Source organism: Ovis canadensis, chromosome 12, assembly GCF_042477335.2.
Source record: "Ovis canadensis isolate MfBH-ARS-UI-01 breed Bighorn chromosome 12, ARS-UI_OviCan_v2, whole genome shotgun sequence".
Taxonomy (NCBI): Eukaryota; Metazoa; Chordata; class Mammalia; order Artiodactyla; family Bovidae; genus Ovis; species Ovis canadensis.
Window position 1 is genome coordinate 80,042,005 of NC_091256.1, and position 13,719 is coordinate 80,055,723.

At 43.2% G+C, this 13,719-nt stretch overlaps 1 protein-coding gene across 1 annotated transcript in view; it reads left to right on the top strand.

Moving 5' to 3' along the window:
* Positions 1 to 13,719, top strand: part of PTPN14 (protein tyrosine phosphatase non-receptor type 14) — a 186,664-nt gene that overhangs the window by 104,968 nt on the left and 67,977 nt on the right. The gene's annotated exons all lie outside the window — the stretch shown is intronic.

Genomic DNA, 13,719 nt, shown 5'->3' on the forward strand with positions numbered 1-13,719 from the left:
TCTTCATAAAGATAAAATTTAACAGGAAATACATGAACTAGTAACTAGGAATTACACAAACTTGTTTTTTTTTTTCCTCCCTAGTCTTTTTAGTGCAGGTTTTTCCATCAAGTTATATTGCAAAACATTTTTTTAGTGTTACTATTCTTTAATTCGATGATGACGATGTTGTTTTTAAAGTATGGTGGTTTTATCATGGAGTTGAAGTGGGAAGGGCCCATGGTTTGGGCTTCTCAGGGGTTTTGCAAAGACTTGATGGGAGTCGTGGTTCATTTCCTATTTCGTACGTGTCCTTTTGCTCACTCCACATTTGCCACATGGGCCATTTTTCTGTTATTGATCAGAACTCAGAATTCAAATCACAGGGAATTTCCTGGTGGTCCAGTGGTTAGGACTTGATGCTTTCACAGCCGTGGGCCTGGCTTCAATCCCTGGTCTGAGAACTAAGATCTCACAAGTGTCATGGCGCAGTTGGAAAAAAACCCAACAGTTTAATCATAGAAAACAGGAAGAAATATCTATGAACTTAATTCATTTCTGCTTTTTTTAAAGAAAAAAATATTTCAGCCATGCCACGTGGCATATGGAATCTTAGTTCCCTGACCTGGGATTGAACCTGTGCCCCTTACGTTGATAGCACAGACTCTTAACCACTGGATCACCAGGGAAGTCCTTCATTTCTGCTTTTACAGAAATAGAAAGCAGAAGATTTGGGGGGACGAGGGAGAAGAAGAAACAGAAGAATGAGGAAAAAAAAAGTGAATCCATTACTATATCAAAGACACCCCCTTGAAATCTAAAAAAGAGTAAATCAAATATTCAAATGTTTGCAGTGTTTTAATGAACTCATCATAGTAAAAGATAATCTGGTCATAACTGCCTTTTAACTGATAGTAAAATCCATTTCCCTTCAAATTGACTTGTTGAAAAACAGTCTGTCAGTTTTCCATAAAGGAAAAGTCTTTATCTGAAAGCGTTAGTTTAGTTGTTCAGCTCAAAAGTCTTGCCATCATCCTTAAATTCTCTTTCTCCTACACCCTGTAGCCGGCCAGAATATGTCCAGATTCCCATGCCCACGGCTGCTGCTCTAGCTCAGTGTGTGGTCATTTCTCATGATTGGCGTCCCTACTCCCACCCTTGCCCCTTGCAGACATGTCCGTTTATGTAGAGGCTTCACTTGTGGCTCAGATGGTAAAAAGTCTGCCTGCAATGCAGGAGACCTGGGTTCTACCCCTGGGTTGAGAAGATCCCCTGGAGGAGGACATGGCAACCCACTCTAGTATTCTTGCCTGGAAAACCCCATGTACAGAGGAGCCAGGCAGGCTACATACAGTCCATGGGGCTGCAAAGAGTCAGACACGACTGAGCAACTTCACTTTTTTTTTTTTTCTTTGCCCAGCTCCTCCACTGATTTGCCATCTTCCTTAGAAAAGTCAAATCCTGACATTTTGCCCTAGAAGCTGTTTACAATCTGTACCGCTTCTTGTCTTTCACCCATCTTTCCCTGCCATTTGACTTCTTGTTCACTCCTTGTTACACTGGCTGTCTTGCCGTTCTTGAACAATCACAACTTGCACTTCCCCACAAGCCTTTGTACTTTCTGTTTATCTGCTTGGAATGAGAGCATCCACCACCACTCCCACCTCCCCCTCCAAGTAGCCACGTGTCCAGTTCCTCATTTCTTTTGAAGATCTCTGCTCAGAGTTCATCTTATCAGTGAAACCGTTCTTGACTGCTTCCACTTTGTTACTTCTTACCTCGTTTTATCTCAGTGAGCTTATTTATTTACTTAAATATTGCTTGTTGTCTGCACCAAATGTAACCCACGTGATTGAGAGCAGGGATGGGGACTTTTGAGCCACTGCTATTTCCAAGTGCTGAGAACCGCTCTTGGTGTAGTAGGTACTCAGTAAGTTTTATTGAATGGGTGAATACATAATTGAATTTATTTGCATTTTACCAGTAAATTGGGTCTATGTTGGCCTTACTTGTTTTTTTTTTTAGAGAGTAAGTTGGCTAAAAGGTTGAAAGTGACTCTTTTTCGAATATAATTTTCTGTATTTATTTTGGGCTGTGCTGGGTCTTTATTGCTGCACAGGCTCTTCTCTAGCTGTGGTTCTTGGGCTTCTCACTGTGGTGGCTTCTGTTGTTGTGGAGCCGAGTAAGCTTCAGTAGTTGCAACGCCTGAGCTCCAGAGCGCAGGCTCATTAGTTGTGGTGTGCGGGCTTAGTTGCCCTGTGGCATGTGGGACCTTCCCAGATCAGGGCGTGAACCCGTGTCTGCTGCATTGGCAGGCAGATTCTTGACCACTGAGCCACCAGGGAAGCCCTTGACGTTATTTTTGAATAAAGGTGTTGTAAGAGGTTGAAAAAAAAAAATCTGTAGCAGTAGAATTTTATTAGAATTACTCCCCAGTGGGTCTTGTGCTGGTTTCATGAACAGGTTAGCAAAGTATAAGAGGCCATGTCTGTTCTGCAGTCATAATTTTTAACGAGAAACCCACTGAACTTTTTGCTTAAGGGGGAGTTTGAGTGCTTACGTAGTCCTTTTCTGTAGGAATCCTGCCCTTTGAACATGGCCCCAGACCCCGTGTAGCCACTGATTCTCCGGACCTGGCTCCCTTCTTGGTTTTGTGTACCTGGGTTTTTGGTTCCTAAAGAAACATTTGATGTGTTTTTATTCTGGTTCCTAGTGAGATAATTTTAAGTTCTTAAACACAGAAGGATAAAGAAACAGGTGTTTGTAGCAGCTTTCTGCATGAAATGAGGAATGAGGAATTTTCTTTGATGTGGAAATTGCAGTTCGCTGCTTATCAGTCCCCTTCCCTGCCCTCACACCTAAACAAAGGGCTTCTTTCCACCTGGGTATGGCATGTTGTCACTGTGGGTCATCATATTCATTTCTAGGAAATTAAATTTCCTATCTCTGATGGCTCAGTTGGTAAAGAATCCATGTGCAACGAAGGAGACCCCAGTTCGATTCCTGGGTTGGGAAGATCCGTTGGAAGAGGAATAGGCTACCCACTCCAGTATTCTTGGGCTTCCTTTGTGGCTCAGATGGTAAAGAATCTGCCCACAATGCGGGAGACCTGGGTTCGATCCCTGGGTTGGGAAGACCCCCTGGAGAAGGGAAAGGCTACCCACTCCGGTATTCTGGCCTGGAGAATTCCATGGACTGTATAGTCCATGGGGTCACAAAGAGTTGGACACGATTGAGCAACTTTCACTCACTCACTCACCCCTTTAAGTATTAGTAAACTGAGACTCTAATGGAAGAAAGGACAGTGAAAACTGTTTCAAAACTGTTTCAAAACTGTTTCAAAAATTATAGGCACCACAGGGAGTATCTAGTCCTTCAATCCTAGAGACCTGTGAAAGGAAGAATTTCGAGAGACATTTTCATGCCTGAAAATATTAGAGACAGTTTTGCCAGGAAGCAACAGGACAGGAAGATGGTAGATTCTTGCCCAATGAGATGTTTGCTGGTTTGGTATTTTATCTTTGGCTGTTGTTGCCACATTTGACATTCTCAGCTGCTTTTGAAGATTCTGCAAAAGAATAGTAGTATTCATTTCCAGCAGTACAAATTCAGTAAGTGGTCAGTGGATTCATGTTGCAATGTGTTTACAACCTCCTGGAGTTTTTTTCTTCCTTCCAGTTTCTCCTTTGAGGTTTATGCTTCAGACTTATAGAAACTACAGACTCTGCCAGTTTACTGCCCAGGCGCAACGTTGTCATGAAAGAGCACTTGACTCTGACATCAGAAATCTTGGCAAGTCACCTTCCCTTTCTGAGTCTTTGCTTCCTCACGGGTGAAAGGGAAATTGTAGGGACTGTCTCGAAGGGTTGTTGTGAATACGAGGTAATGCGTCGCAGTACCCGTGAAAACGCTTGGAAAGTAGCTCTTCAAATGGAAAGCACGGTTATTATTAAGGATTACTTGAATCTTCTGATTTCTTAACATCTAGAGAATTTGACTTGTGGAGAATGCAAGTTGTCCATAGGTTTTGATACACAGAGGTGCGTTTTTATTGTTTCTTTCAGAGAACCCCGAACGATGTAAAGTTTTTTTCAGCTAGCCTGTAATTAACTGGCTTTTAAGTAAGGCTGCATCACACATGGCTGGCGTGATGTCTTGCTCTAATGAAGAGATGCAGTGAAGACCTACTTTATGTAGATGTTGAGGTGAAATACAAAGATGTACATAATAAGCTCATAAAGTAGCCAAAGAGGCAGAAATAAACCCCCATAATTAAACACATTGCCTGATTAGGCATGCGAGAGTTACCAAATGCTGCAGGAACATAAAGGATGGAAAGAATGACTCCAATGCTGTGGCTGGGGAAAGTCTTTATTTTGCAATACCTGGGGAATAGGTGATTTGAGGGTTTTGTTTTGTTGCTGAGTGTAGTATTCTTTTATGCCAACTATTTGGGTGGCTGGCTTCCAAAAAAAAAAAGTGTTCTATTTTATCCACTGGGTTTCTGTGAGTCAGTAAATGATCATAGTGTGTTTTTAGCACAGTTATTAATGTCATGTCTGGGATCATCTGTGGGTCTGTGAATCACTGAGCGATGAGGGGTGGTTCTTGCCCTCAGAGTGCTTCTGGCTTGATGGAGATGGGTGAGCCTGCCATCATTAGGAATGTGTAAAGTCTGTGATAATGTGAAGTGCTGTGACTGGGGAGAAGTTGAACATGGATCTCATTGGCCAGATAGGAAAAGGGCTGGAAGGGGCACAACAGGTCCACACAATGGGAATTTCAACCATCCCTTAGGATTTCAAGGTCTCTCCTGTATTTCTGACTTCAGGACTGAAATTGCAGCTGTTTTGTTGTTTCTGATGAACAATCCATCCAACTTATGTGGTGTTGTTTTTTTCTCCTGTCAGTGTTTTTAAATATACTTTTAACATGAGTCACTCCATTAGGTCTCAGACATTTTAAGCAGTGTGCATGAGGAAATGTGTAGTAAGTGACTAAGAGAGCATGGGGTGAGTGGGCACCTGAAGACTTAAGCACTAAAGTCCAAAGCCTAGTGATGAAAAATATTTAAAACTTAATTGGTCAATATGTAAAAACAGCAGCAGGAGTGTAAAATTAGACTTGACTAGCTCTTAGTTCGGAGAAGGCAATGGCACCCCACTCCAGTACTCTTGCCTGGAAAATCCCATGGGCAGAGGAGCCTGGTAGGCTGCAGTCCATGGGGTTGCCAAGAGTCGGACATGACTGAGCGACTTCCCTTTCACTTTTCACTTTCATGCATTGGAGAAGGCAGTGGCAACCCACTCCAGTGCTCTTGCCTGGAGAATCCCACCAGCCCTGTCTCCGGGCTCTGATACCTCAGTACTCGGTATGATCAGCACAAAGACACACACCGGCCCTACCACACAGTATCTCTGTCATCAAAACCGTGACCCCATTCAGGTTTTGTCCCTAAGAGCTGAAAGTGTGCACAAGTGGGGGAGCCTGGTGGGCTGCCATCTGTGGGGTCACACAGAGTCGGACACAACTGAAGTGACTTAGCAGCAGCAGTTCTTAGTTGGAGCTTCCCAGGTGGTGCTAGTGGTAAAGAATGTACTTGCTGAAATGGCAGCCCACTCCAGTATTCTTGCCTGAAAAATGCCATGGACAAGAGGAGCCGGGCAGGCTATAGTCCATGGGGTCACAAAGCGTCTGAGTGACTGGGCACCACTGGCTGCTTAAGTTACTGACCTAGTTATTGGGCTTCCTAGTAGTTCAGTTGGTAAAGCGACCACCTTTAATACAGGAGACCTGGGTTCAATCCCTGGGTTGGGAAGATCTCCTGGAGAAGGGAATGGCTACCCAGTACTGTATTCTTGCCTGGAGGATTCCATGAACAGAAGAACCTGGCAGGCTAGAATCCATGGGATCGCAAAGAGTCAGACAGGCCTGAGTGATGAACACTTGTGCACACTTTCAGCTCTTTGGGACAAAACCTGAATGGGGTCATGGTTTTGATGACAGAGATACTGTGTGGTGGGGCCGGTGTGTGTCTTTGTGCTGATATACAGAGTACTGAGGTATCAGAGCCTGGAGACAGGGCTGGTGGAAGACAGCTAAAGGCAAGGAGGATTCCCAGCCCATCATTGTGAACAGAAAAAAACCTCACAGTCAGTGACAGATTATTCTCTTCCAACACTTATTTTAGACTAGAGATTCTCTTGGCCGGAGGGTATTGCCTTGGTTTGACTTGTCACTTGCCTTTTGCCAGTGTAGAATCTTTTATTATTTCTCGAGTCTAGTGGGGGGTGTGTGAGAGTTGGATAGACTAGCACTTTTCATTTATAAGAACTAAAGAAAGCCTCCTCTTTGTGTTGCCCTGCTCTGATGATAGGAAACTGAGTTGGAGAAGATATTGGTAGAATCCTAGTACTCAACGGTCTCCCCTTTCTGCTCTATCCATACTGAGTTTCCTGGACACCAGTAATGATCAGATACCCTATGGGTCAAACCACGTGACTTAATACAGAGTGGAAACTTCTGTTTTTATCATAGTTTCTCAGAATGTGTAATTGATTAGTTACTTTCATTCCATCATTCATTCATCAAACATTTATTAAGCCCATAGTCAGAATGTCCTTCTCATTTCTGGGGCATTACCTCGTTGACCGAACTGGCTTCTTTTAACAGTCGCTGTGGAAGTGTGGAGCTACCTTTAATTAAGGATTCTATCCCTAACTATGTCATATTTCCTCCGCCCACTGCAGTCACTGATCTTTTGGCCATCTTCATAGGTTTGCCTTTTTGAGAATGTCATGTAGTTGGAATCAGACAGTATGTACCCTTTCACACTGGCTTCGTTTGTCAATTGATATGCATTGAAGTTACCTCCGTATCTTCTCATGACTTGATAGCCTAGCCACAGAGATGATCCTCTTGCCAGCCTCCTGTTCGTTGATTTATACTCATTTTCTCCTTCAAACCAGGCGTATTGCTAACAGCAGTACTGCTTTTCCATCTGCTAGCTCACCATCATTTTAAGGATGTTATGCAAACTTTTTAGCCACAAACCTGGCTCTTTCCCAGGAAGCCAGATCTTTGGGCAGTTGACTCACCCAGTGGCCAGGTGTAATTGAAGCACTCTTTTTCGCACAGTGTTGTTGTAGGTGATATTATGAACATCTGATTTTCGGGGCAGGCAGATGTGTAGTTGGCGCTGACGAGTCAAGACATATTTATTCCTAGTGTTATGGGGCTGCGACTCCTGTTCTACAGCAGTGGTGTATTTGCCCGTGTAGAGTGCTAATTCGAATGGACTTTGTTCCTCCTTGATTTGTGCTGCTTTTGCCACCAGGAGGATTTACTTCATGCTATTGTTGATCATAGACTGTGATTCACCCCCAAATTCCTTCTTTGCCTCTTGGTAGCTCAGAAAGCAGCATAAATAATTTGCAGGTAAACAAATGATTCACATGCTGAAAGAGTATTTATTTATTTTTATTGAGTCTGTTGTGTGTTTTTTTTTAAGCAGTTTTAGGTTTATAACAAAATTGAAGGATGGGTACTGAGATTTCCCGTGTACCCTGCTGCCCCAACACATGCATGGTCCCCTGCATTATCAATACCTCTCAGCAGGATTTTTACCACAGACCTAGATTGACAGATCATAATCACCCAAAGTCCATAGTTTACCTTAGAGTTCACTTTTGATGTTGTGCCATCTAAGGGTTTGGACAAAGTATAATAACATGTATCTGTCATTAAATGGGGCTTCCCAGGAGGCACTAGTGGTAAAGAATCCGTTTGCCAATGCAGGAGACACAAGAGACACGGGTTCAATCCCTGGGTCAGGAAGATAATCTGGAGAAGGAAGTGGCAACCCATTCCAGTATTCTTGCCTGGAAAATTCCATGGACAGTGGAGCCTGGTGGGCTAAAGTCCACGGGGTCACGGAGAGTCGGACACGGCTGAGAGACTGAGCAGCTTCTGTCATTATATAATCATTGAGGGTGTTTTCACTGCCCTGAACCCTGCTCTTTGCCTATTCCTCCATCCCCTGTAACCACTGTCCTTTTTACTGTCTCCATATTTTTGCCTTTTCTAGAATGTCTTAAAATTGAAATTGTACAGCATGTTGCCTTTTCAGATTGATATGTTTCACTTAGTGATATGCAATTAAGTTTCCTCCATGTCTTTTTGTGTCTAGACAGCTCATTTCTTTTTAGCCCTGAATAATATTCTAGTGTGTGGATATACCAGAACTTATTGATTGATTCACCTACTGAAGGACATCGTGGTTTCTTCTAAATTTTAGAAATTGTGACTAAAGCTGCTGTACACATCTATGTGTAGGTTTTTGTGTGGACATTAAGTTTTCAGTCCCTTTGGGTAGATACCAAGGAGTGCTGTTGCTGGATTGTATGTTAAGAGTATGCTTAGTTTTGTAGGAAATCACCAAACTGTCTTCTGAGATAGCTGTGCCATTTTGCAGTCCGCCAACAATGAATGTGGAGAAGGCAATGGCACCCCACTCCAGTACTCTTGCCTGGAAAATCCCATGGGTGGAGGATCCTGGTGGGCTGCAGTCCATGGGGTCATTGAGGGTCGGACACGACTGAGCGACTTCACTTCCATTTTTCACTTTCATGCATTGGAGAAGGTAATGGCAACCCACTCCGGTGTTCTTGCCTGGAGAATCCCGGGGATGGGGGAGCCTGGGTGGGCTGCAGTCTATGGGGTCGCACAGAGTCGGACACGACTGAAGTGACTTAGCAGCAGCAGCAGCAACAATGAATGAAGAGTGCCCATTGTTCCACATCCTTGCCAGCATTGGGTGGTGTCAGTGTAGTAGATTTTGGCCATTCTAATGGATACGTAGTAGTATCTCATTATTGTTTTGATTTGCATTTCTCTGATGCTTTATGAGTAGCGCATCTTTTCATGTGTTTATTTGCCATTTGTCTGTCTTCTTTGATGAGATGTCTGTTAAGGTCTTTTGCTTTTTTAAAAAGTTGAGTTATTTGTTTTCTTATTATTGAGTTTTAAGAGTTCTTTATGTTTTGGATCAGACTTCTATCAGATGTGTGTTTGGTAAATATTTTCTCCTGGTCTGTGGCTTGTCTCATAATTCTCCTGATATTGCCTCTTACAGAGCAGAGGTCGTTTTTATTTTATTTTTTTATGTATTTGGCTACACTAAGTCTTAGTTGCAACATGTGGGATCCCGTTCCCCGATGGAACCGAACCCAGGGCCCCTGCACTGGGAGCGTGGAGTCCAAGCCACTGGACACCAGGGAAGTCCCACACATCAGAAGTTTTTTAATTCAATGAAGTCCAGTGTATCAATTATTTCTTTTATGAATTTTTGTCTTTGTTGTTTTATCTAAAAAGCCACTGTCATACCCGAGGTTGTCTAGATTTTCTTCCGTGTTCTAGGAGTTTTATAGTTTTGCATTTTGCATTTAGCTCTATCATTCATTTTGAGTTAATTTCTGTGAAAAGTGTAAGGTCTGTGTCTAGGTTCATCTTCTTGCATGTTGATTCACAGTTGTTCCAGCACCATTTGGTGAAGAAGCGATGTTTCTTCCATAGTGTTGCCTTTGCTCCTTTGTCAGAGGTTAGCTGACTATGTTTGCGGGGGTCTGTATCTGGGCTCTGTATTTTGTTTTGCTGATTCATCTTTTGGTAATACCACACTATACTCTTGCTGTCACACTCTAGTAAGTCTTGAAGTCACGTAGTGTCATTCCTCCGACTTGAGTCTTCTTCAACATTATGATGGCTCTCCTAAGTCTTTGAATATTTTTTCCCTTTGCCTGAAAACAAATAGGTGATGGCTTACATTTCTGAAACTTGAGGTGCCTGTTTCATACCGTTGAGACAGCAACTGAAAATCTTACCCTGAGGAGATCAGCCTCACTTTCTCCCACTTTCTCTCTCTGTCAGTATTTCATCAACTCGGAAGCACATATTGTGTCTCTCCTTGGCACCAGGTACTGGCATTAAATGGTAAGACCTGTTCCCGAGTCTGTGGAGTGCAAGAGATGCTGAGAGCAGTGAAGAGGTGCCTGGGTGAGGCGCTCTCAGGGCTAGGAGAGAGGTTTGTTAGCTGGGTGAGAGGATTTGGGAAGCTTTACAAATGAGATACCTTTCCACGGAGCTTTGAAGGATGAGGAGGGGAGTGTCCGAATGGAGAGGGCTAAGTCGGGGCATTCAGATAGAGGAAATAGCAAGAGGGCAGTACTGGGAAGCACAGTACACCCAGGGTAACGCAGTGTGTGTGCCTGCTGAGGCATAAAGTTAGAAAGAAAGTACCTCTGAGTGAAGCCTGAAGAGCCTGCTGTGCTGTCTCAGGACTTCCCCCTGAGTAGGCTTATTGGATATTTCGTTTTGTTGAGATACAATTCACATAATATAATATTTACTATTTTAATGATGGTAAAGTATACAGTGGTTTTTACTATATATACAAAGTTACCACAGCCACCACCGCTATCTCATTTCAGAACATCCACCGTCATACCCCGTCCCTTGTCTCCCAGACTCCGGCAACCACTAGTCTACTTTCTATCCCTATGGATTTGTCTGTTCTTGGACATTTTGTGTGAATAGAATTATCCAATACATGGCCTTTTTTGTTTTGAGTTATTTCACTTAGCCTAATGTTTCCAGAGTTCATCCATGTTGTAGCAGTCTATCAATACCTTCTTCATTTTTGTGGCTAAATACTATTCCATCGGTATGACTAGACCACACTTTGTTTATCCGTTCATAGGTTGATGGATGTTGGATTGTTTCCTTTTTCTTGGTTGTTACAAATGATGTTGCTGTTTGTGTACCAGTTTCTGTGTGAATATGTGTTCTCAGTTCTCTTGGGTGTATACCTAGGAGTGGGATTGCTGGGTTAGATGATAACTCCATATTTTGAGGAATTCCTGAACTCTTCTAAGTCACTGTGTTTTTTCAGCCAGGGCGAAACAGACTCAGGTGCTGTTTTAACATCACACACTTGAGGTCAGTGTGTGTGTGTGTGTGTGTGTGTGTGTTTTGATATGGAGTATTATTACTGCTGTTGCCTTGTTTCACTACTTTAGAGCATCACAGTTCACAGCAGGAAAACATATTTGGCTCTTTAAAATTCCATTGATGTGATTACCGTAGAGCAATCTGTACCCAGTAGCACATAGTGGGACAGAAAGAAGTACTGTCAGGGTATTGACGTTCTCTGTCTGGGATGTATTGTAGAGAATGAGTTTTTCTAGTTTAAAAAGGACCCTTGATTAAATTATAGGCTATTATTAGGGAGCTTATTGTACATATAAACTGTACTTGGATTCCCTGTAATTTGTTATAATTAATGCAAGAGTTCAAGAGCAGAAAGCAAGGATCAGGTTGTGGCATGCTTTGCTCTTTTGCAACACCTGGCTATCATTGGCCTTTTTTTCACTAGCAGTTAAGGCCCGTGTCTGTTTGTGTGCATTTAAACAAACATTATCCTTTTTAGGAAGGAATTGCAATCCTTTGACTCACTGAAACTTAAGGAGCCTAGGTAAGAAGTTAAGTGTCTCTGGCAAAATGGAATATTGATCAGTGATTGCCAAGACAGTCTTGTCTCTATGTATTTGAATGTGTGCACGTTTGTATTTTCGGGTATGCATGTGTGTTGGCTTGTAGTGTGAAAAGGCAAGAAGAATAACTTTCCCTTTTAAGGTTCTCTTTGTCGAGTGATGGTTCAGCCTTTTCCTTTCTTTTATCCCCTCTCTGTTGGTTTGATTCAGTTTTGCATAATTGCAGGCAGTGTGGAAATCTGTAAGCTGCTTGATGATGCAGAGTTCTCATTGACTGTCAACCTGAACATTTCATTAAATAGAAAAGATTTTAGATAGTTCACGGCTCAGGTACCGAACACATTATTATACTTGAATAATCACAAGCTGGGATCTCCTCAGAGGCTTTGAGGACAGAGGGGCTGAGAGAGGGGAGCCTTCAGGTTTGTTGGGTTGCCTGCTCACATGTGGGCTTCCCTGGTGGCTCAGCTGCTAAAAAATCTGCTTGCAATGCAGGAGACCTTGGTTCAGGTCTGGGTCGGGAAGATTTGCTGGAGAAGGGAGAGGCTACCCACTCCAGTATTCTCGGGCTTCCCTGGTGGCTCAGCTGGTAAAGAATCCACCCGCAATGCGGGAGACCTGGGTTGGGAAGACCCCTTGGAGAAGGGAAAGGCTACCCACTCCAGCATTCTGGCCTTGGAGAATTCCATGGAGAATTCCATGGACTGAATAGTCCAGGTGGTCGCAGAGAGTTGGACATGACTGAGTGGCTTTCACGTTCACGCTCACGTGTGTACTGTTTATCTGGTCCTGGCAGATAGAGAGCAGGGTGGGCCACCCTCTCTATTATCTGGATTTACAGCTGTGAACACCCTTCTGAATGGCTGGAATGTGCTGTTCCTTTCGTATTGGTACCTCTGTCAGTCTAAGAATTAGAATTATGCTTTGCCATCCCATATCCCCGACTTTAAGGGCAACTTATGTTCAATCCCCTCCTTTCTTTTTTTTTTTTTTGTAGTAGAGAAATTTGTGTGTTTATTTCTTATTGGCCCAATATAATGCCAACCAGAAAGTAATGTGAGTGTTTCAGCACCTGTTGCAGTGTCCTGGGAGAAATGGGTTTCTAGGACATTCTAGCAAGATTCTTCTGATATTGCTGATTTTACTAAAGAGAGTTTTCTAATGAGTAAAGGACAATTTAAGTCTTCAGTTCAGTTCGGTTCAGTTCAGTTGCTCAGTTATGTCCGACTCTTTGCAACCCCATGAATTGCAGCACGCCAGGCCTCCCTGTCCATTACCGACTCCTGGAGTTCACTCAAAGTCATGTCCATTGAGTCCGTGATGCCATCCAGCCATCTCATCCTCTGTCATCCCTTTCTCCTCCTGCCCCCAATCCCTCCCAGCATCACAGTCTTTTCCAATGAGTCAACTCTTCGCATGAGGTGGCCAAAGTATTGGAGTTTCAGCTTTAGCATCAGTGCTTCCAAAGAACACCCAGGACTGATCTCCTTCAGAATGGACTGGTTGGATCTCCTTGCAGTCCAAGGGACTCTCAAGAGTCTTCTCCAACACCACAGTTCAAAACCATCAATTCTTCGGTGCTCAGCTTTCTTCACAGTCCAACTCTCATGTTCATACATGACCGCTGGAAAAACCATAGCCTTGACTAGATGGACCTTTGTTGGCAAAGTAATGTTCCTGCTTTTGAATATGCTATCTAGGTTGGTCATAACTTTCCTTCCAAAGAGTAAGCGTCTTTTAATTTCATGGTCGCAATGACCATCTGCAGTGATTTTGGAGCCCCCCAAAAACTAAAGTCTGCCACTGTTTCCACTGTTTCCTCATCTATTTCCCATGAAGTGATGGGACCGGATGCCATGATCTTCATTTTCTGAATGTTGAGCTTTAAGCCAACTTTTTCACTCTCCACTTTCACTTTCATCAGGAGGCTTTCTAGTTCCTCTTCACTTTCTGCCATAAGGGTGGTGTCATCTGCATATCTGAGGTTATTGATATTTCTCCTGGCAATCTTGATTCCAGCTTGTGCTTCTTCCAGCCCAGCGTTTCTCATGATGTACTCTGCATAGAAGTTAAATAAGCAGAGTGTCAATATACAGCCTTGACGTACTCCTTTTCCTATTTGGAACCAGTCTGTTGTTCCATGTCCAGTTCTAACTGTTGCTTCCTGACCTGCATATAGGTTTCTCAAGAA